Source organism: Rutilus rutilus (assembly GCF_951802725.1).
Source record: "Rutilus rutilus genome assembly, chromosome: 11".
In the NCBI taxonomy this organism is placed as follows: domain Eukaryota; kingdom Metazoa; phylum Chordata; class Actinopteri; order Cypriniformes; family Leuciscidae; genus Rutilus; species Rutilus rutilus.
The window spans coordinates 17,572,837-17,578,846 of NC_140216.1; the positions used below are offsets into that span (position 1 = coordinate 17,572,837).

Here is a 6,010-nt window from a genome sequence, read left to right on the forward strand (position 1 = left end):
TTTCACTGTTGTAAGACAGTCTAATGCTGTTAAATAGAGAAAAACATTTTACATTTAGCATCTTTTAGCGTATCCTTATAGCCTTATTATTGTTCATTTTTTCCCCCCACAGAAACACAAAATGACAAATATAGTCTCAAGCACCACCAGCAGCCCATACTAATTCATAAATTCACTGTAAACGAATAATCTTAACCTGCACTCCCTGTTTATTTCTTAATCAGCGCTGATTTTTGTTGGAAAGCTGAATTTTAATATTCAACATCTAAAGTCCGTTTTTCAATCAATACATTATAATAAAATAAATAACAGTTAAATAAGCTCAAGCAGGTTTTTGGACAAGATACATCGTTGTGTTTCGGCTCCTGTCTGCGCTTCAGAGAGCATCTCAAGCTGCTAAACTGCTGGAAAGTTTTCAGGCCAAGGACACTGAGGATGTGCAACGATTTAGGCTATTTGGAACTAAGTAGGCTATTTTTTTGTAATTGTATAAAATCAGTATTGTGCTGCTGTTCAGGAAAGCACTCTTCCTCCTCTGATATTTTGCTTATAGCAAATTATTTTCATGGACCCCCTGGCACTTGAGAACTGCTGGTCTACACAGAAGAAAGTCCTGTAGGCTCTTCGGTATGGGTTGTGTCGAGCCATTCGTTAGTCTGGTTGTTTGATGAGAAAAAGATTAAATGTAGTTGCAATAGGCCTAAACGTGTTAAGAATCCTTACAACTGCAGCAGCAGAGGACTATTTTAAGAATATTAGAAATCTAATATTCAAGCTGTTTTCTTATTTTTCTACTCTTAATATCAAACCAAAAAACACCTGAATGAATGATACACGGATTCTCTTGAACCACCACCACGTTTGCGCCAGAAAACTGCAGTGCAGCTCTGTAATCGGCCAAAATGCTCCCGACCGCTAAATTACTTTCTATACGACCTGAATTTTCCGCGTTTTGAATTTTGTTGTATTTTTTTAAAAACGGTATATTTGGTAGTACCACTCTGTAATTGCAAACAAAGGCTACTGTACCAAATATTAACATCGATTTTCTCAGGTGTTCAAATACTTATTTGCAGCTGTATCATACAAATAAATAGTTAAAAAATCATACATTGTGATTTTTTTTATTTATTTTTTAGATTATGTCTCTCACAGTGGACATGCACCTACGATGACAATTTCAGACCCCTCCATGATTTCTAAGTGGGAGAACTTGCAAAATAGCAGGGTGTTCAAATACTTATTTTCCTCACTGTATTTCAAATACATGTAATTAAAATACTGCCCATCTCTGTCTGCAGAAACGCTGAATTGAAGGCAGCACTCCGCTACCGACTTCTCACCAGCAGCAGACAGACAGATATTTTTTTACAGTCTTTGCAGCAGACAGACACCTATGGAAGTAAAATAATGCCAAATGTTTTTGAAACGAAAAAGCCTGTTGAATTGCACTACTTGAAAAAAAAAAAATAGGCATTGCATTAACCATGCTTGCATTTAATGCATTGTATTTTTAGGGCTTGCATTTTTATGGGCTGAAATTCAACATGGTTGAATATTTAAGCTGTGAATATTTCAATTCAAAACATTTCAAACACATTTTCATTATTAAAAATTAAATAATCCATATTCACCTTTCATATTTCACTTCCAAAATAGTCAAACTGTTTAAAAATACAAACTATAATATTTAACAGGCAATTTTCGGTCCATTTTATTTCACTTTGCAAATTTGCTTCCACAAATTCAGTGGTTCAAATTCGACAGTAAATTCAACATTGACATCCAGGAACTGCAGGAAAAGCAGTAGATTGCCGAGCATAACCTAGGTTGTTTCAAAAACATTTGGCATTATTTTACTTCCATAGACACCTAACCGCCGAGTAGCTGAAGTCTCAAACTGCGCACGCGCTAACAAAAAACGCAAACTCCAATGAAAACTAAAACTATTTAATTTGAACAACAAAACATTGTATGTTTTCATAATTTAAGTATGATGCATGAACACTTCATTTTACTGTTTTATGTTTACTTGGAGAACATTCAGTAAGTTCACTTTTTTAAATTGAATAATTTCTGCACTTTTATATTGTAGTAACTGCCAGTTATTCAATATAATGTGGTGGCTGACTAAAGCTAAGCTATGCTATATTATTTTCACTATACTTGCTATTGCTCACTATTGCTAGCACGAGCTATGAACACTCATGTCTCATTTACCATACGACCATAAATTAAATTCTGCGGAATGAGCATCAGTATAACATACCAGCAGGAGTCAATACTGTCTTCTATCTTTTCATTTAACCTGATTTCAATATTACATACAGAAACAAAACCCCATTGTCAAGTCACTCCCTTACACATCTCCCTCCATGACGGTGAGAACCACATTTTTACATAAAGCAGTAAATGAACCAATAACATCTGGGGCCTATACCATAAAGCAGGTTTAGGTGGCTAGCCAGCTATGTTCCAGTTTAGTTTCCGCCAACCCTGGGTTTTAGGTACTATGAAAGTAGCTTTAGGCTTTAATCGGTGTTCGTCGCCATGGTATCTTACACTGCACGGCTAACCTGCTCCGGGGCAGGTTATGTTCTGGATTCAAGATCTCAGACTGAAGTTTGACCAATCAGCTGTGAGCAAAGAAACATATAGGTGACGTAACTAATTCCCAGCGTCTGTTCTCTGTTGCAATGGCTTCACCTTTTCTCCCAAATCCTGTGGACATCTCCGCGCAAATTGTTAGACGAGCACTTCGTAGAGAAAGAGTTTTTAGGGACAGACAAAATCCATTTGACTTTCCTGATACTTACTTGTATGAAAGATACAGATTTTCCACGGAAGGAATGTCTTATCTTTGTGAACTTCTTGAGCCGCACATAACAAATGTGACTCGAAGCCATGCCCTTACTGTACCGTCCGCAAATGGTATGTATTGCGTTGCGTTTTTTTGCAAGTGGTACATACTTGTATGCGGTCGGTGATGCAGAGAATCTAGGGAAAAACACGGTCTGTCAAACCATTAGCAAGGTGGTCCTCGCTCTGCAGGGGTACATAAATAGCTTCATTGTGTTCCCTGGACATTTATCGACCATGTCCATAAAAGAGGGCTTTTATAAAATTGCCGGTAAGATAATCTTGATAGGGTGACATCACATGAACAAATTTAACCTTTCACACTAATTTTTTTTTCTTCAAAAAAAAGCATATTTCACACTTAGAAATCTATTATACAATAGTCTGCAGTAGCTACCTGTTAAGAATGATTTTAAATATATATTTTTAATTCCTATGATAGGATTCCCTAGAGTCATAGGAGCAATAGACTGCACACATGTTGCAAACTCCACAGCTCTAGGAGAACATGAGGCAGATCATGTGAACAAAGTCCTTTCACAGCCTTAATGTTCAGGTAGGGCTACTATATAGCCTATGTGAAATGATTTTTATTTGCATTGAGATCAATCTTTAAATAAATAGTAACTAACAGATAGGACAATTATTTACTGTACATTTCATCTGCAGATGACTTGTGATCATGAATGCATGATCACAAGTTTGGATGCCAAATGGCCAGGCTCAGTGCATGACTCACAAATTTTCCGTGAGTCTATTTTGTGTCAGCGCTTTGAGGAAGGCAAGTTAAATTTGGTACAGTACACTAAAGTTTTAATTTTAATAGCAAAACTTACACAATTTTCCCCTTTTCTGTTCTATGACAGGGCTTTTTGATGGCCTGTTGGTAGGAGATAGAGGTTATGCATGCCAGAGGTTTTTTGCTAACCCCCTATCCTGACCCTCAGACAGGGCCACAAAACCGCTTCGATGTGGCCCTCAGTAAAACCAGGGTCAAGATCGAGATGACCTTTGGCATCCTAAAGGTACGTTTCAACTGCCTTAGGCATTTAAGAGTGTCACCTAGGGCTGCACGATATGAGGAAAAGCTGCGATGTGCCATAACATTGTTTTAATATTGCGATGACGATATGACTTGCGATAAATATTCAAATGTGAATGTTAGCTATACTGTTCCAATGTCTTAGTGCTTTAATAGGTTCTTTGCGAACCTAAACATTGAATAGCCTATTCCCACTGAATAAAGAAATCAAATAGATAATTTGACATGCTTTTATTGAACAAATTACACATAAATGAGGCATTATAACTATAAGAAATTAACGTTCAATTTCCCCTGCTCCTTTTAAAATATTTTTTTTGTAAACTCAACAAAAACATCTCTCTTTGAATAAAACAAATGTGGGGAAAATAACTTTTATACTCAAATAAATAAATAAATAGAAATAAAAATGGCCATTTAAAATAACTGTAATGGCTCATATTTATTCAGCGATCGGCGGGAAAAGGTCATCTGTACGGAATATCATTGTGTATGGAACATGGTTAGTCTAAGTTACCTGTGTTTGTAACGCGTCATCTCTCCTAAATCCAAAATAATTCCATAGCTGAAGTGCTGTTCTTTTTCACCACAAGGTCTTCGTCAGCCACCACATTTTCCTCACTCTTCTCTCCTTCCTCCGCCATCGTATTTGCTAACGGCACAGTGTCGCAACTAAATTGACACCTCACAAATCAATCTGAGCGTAGCTGACACTTACTGGGGCTTCACCTGATTGGCCAAATAGCATGAACGCGCCAACCATGTCTTCAGGGCTAAACGTGATAGGTCAAACGTTTATTACATGCGCTTGGTGCATGTAATAAACTGCTTTCCCTTATTCATCGTGTCAGGCTGTCTGTTGCGATGTGTTCATCGCGCAAGTTCATATGACGATGAAAATTCGATGTATCGTTTAGCCCTAGTGTCACCAGAGCGGGCATCACAGATAGTGGCTACATGTGCCATTCTGCATAATATAGCCACTATCAGAAAGGAGCGAGTACCACCACAAAACCAGCTTCTCCCTGATGAAATTGATCCCATCACACTTGACCACTCAGCTGGCGCAGCTGTCAGAGATGCAATCACAATACAATATTTTAATATTTTTAAAAGCACACTGACACTGCAGATAGGTCTCAAACTGTTTTATTGGTCATGTGGCTAGGGAGGAAGAAAGAGAGCAAGAAAAATTACATTAATAAACATTCATAGTGTTCATACTAAAGGCTTACTTGGTTAAAAAAAGTTCACATACTGAGATCTGTTTTTTCCAGCTGTTTGATCTCCAATTTAATTATTTTAATTTGGAGCCTCCTCAGCTCACAGTCCAGCTCCTTCAGTGAACGGTCTAGTTCTAGACTCCTTTTGTAAAGGGCCCTGACTGAGTCTGTTTCCACCTGAAACAATTCCACCACAAACAATCATTACACATTTTCTGGAGGTTGATCAAATCACAAAAAGTGGCATGACTTTCTACAAACATAGGACTGACTGTAATTTATGTCAAGGGTTTAAAGCATTACCTTGTTCACATTCCTTCTGTAGCCCATTGAGGTAGAGGCTTCAGTTTCTGGGGCAGGTTGTGAAAAATCCTACAATAAAAGAGATGCGTAAGGGCCAGTCACTTAATTATGACATTAAAATGTGTGCCATAATAAAAAGCCCAGTGCATTCACCTCAGCAACTGTCTCAGAACACACAGACAGTGTCTTCATCATTTGGTTCACCCTAATAAATAAAAGGCCAATGTAAAGCATAACTGTTATAAAGCAGGTTATGTTCATTGTGTTCTGTCTGCTGCATACTGACCTCTGTGCAGGAGACTGTGTGCATGTGTGCTGGCTTCAACAGGGACACTGTATTTCCCTCTACTGCAGAACAGAGTCAGCCATATTTAACTTTTTTTCAAAACATTAGTAATGCATTGCACACACATACCCAGTGTCACTTGCTTAGAGGAGCCAGAACCAGGGTCAGACCGTACAGCACTTGCAATCCCATCTATAATCTTATTGTTACTCAGCGCCAACTCCTCCGCCACAGTGTAATCTTGAGGAGGTGGCCCTCCCCCAGTTTTCCTTATTTCACACTTTTTTCTGTTTGCTG

General features: G+C 38.0%; 1 pseudogene across 1 annotated transcript; it reads left to right on the plus strand.

Annotated features, from left to right (window-relative positions):
• The first annotated feature begins 2,696 nt into the window (after positions 1-2,696).
• LOC311300114 (putative nuclease HARBI1) lies at positions 2,697-5,069 on the plus strand (annotated as a pseudogene). The gene is made up of 5 exons: positions 2,697-3,130; positions 3,302-3,415; positions 3,529-3,640; positions 3,726-3,954; positions 4,753-5,069. The product of its transcript is annotated as a putative nuclease HARBI1 (transcript).
• The last annotated feature ends 941 nt before the right edge of the window (positions 5,070-6,010 follow it).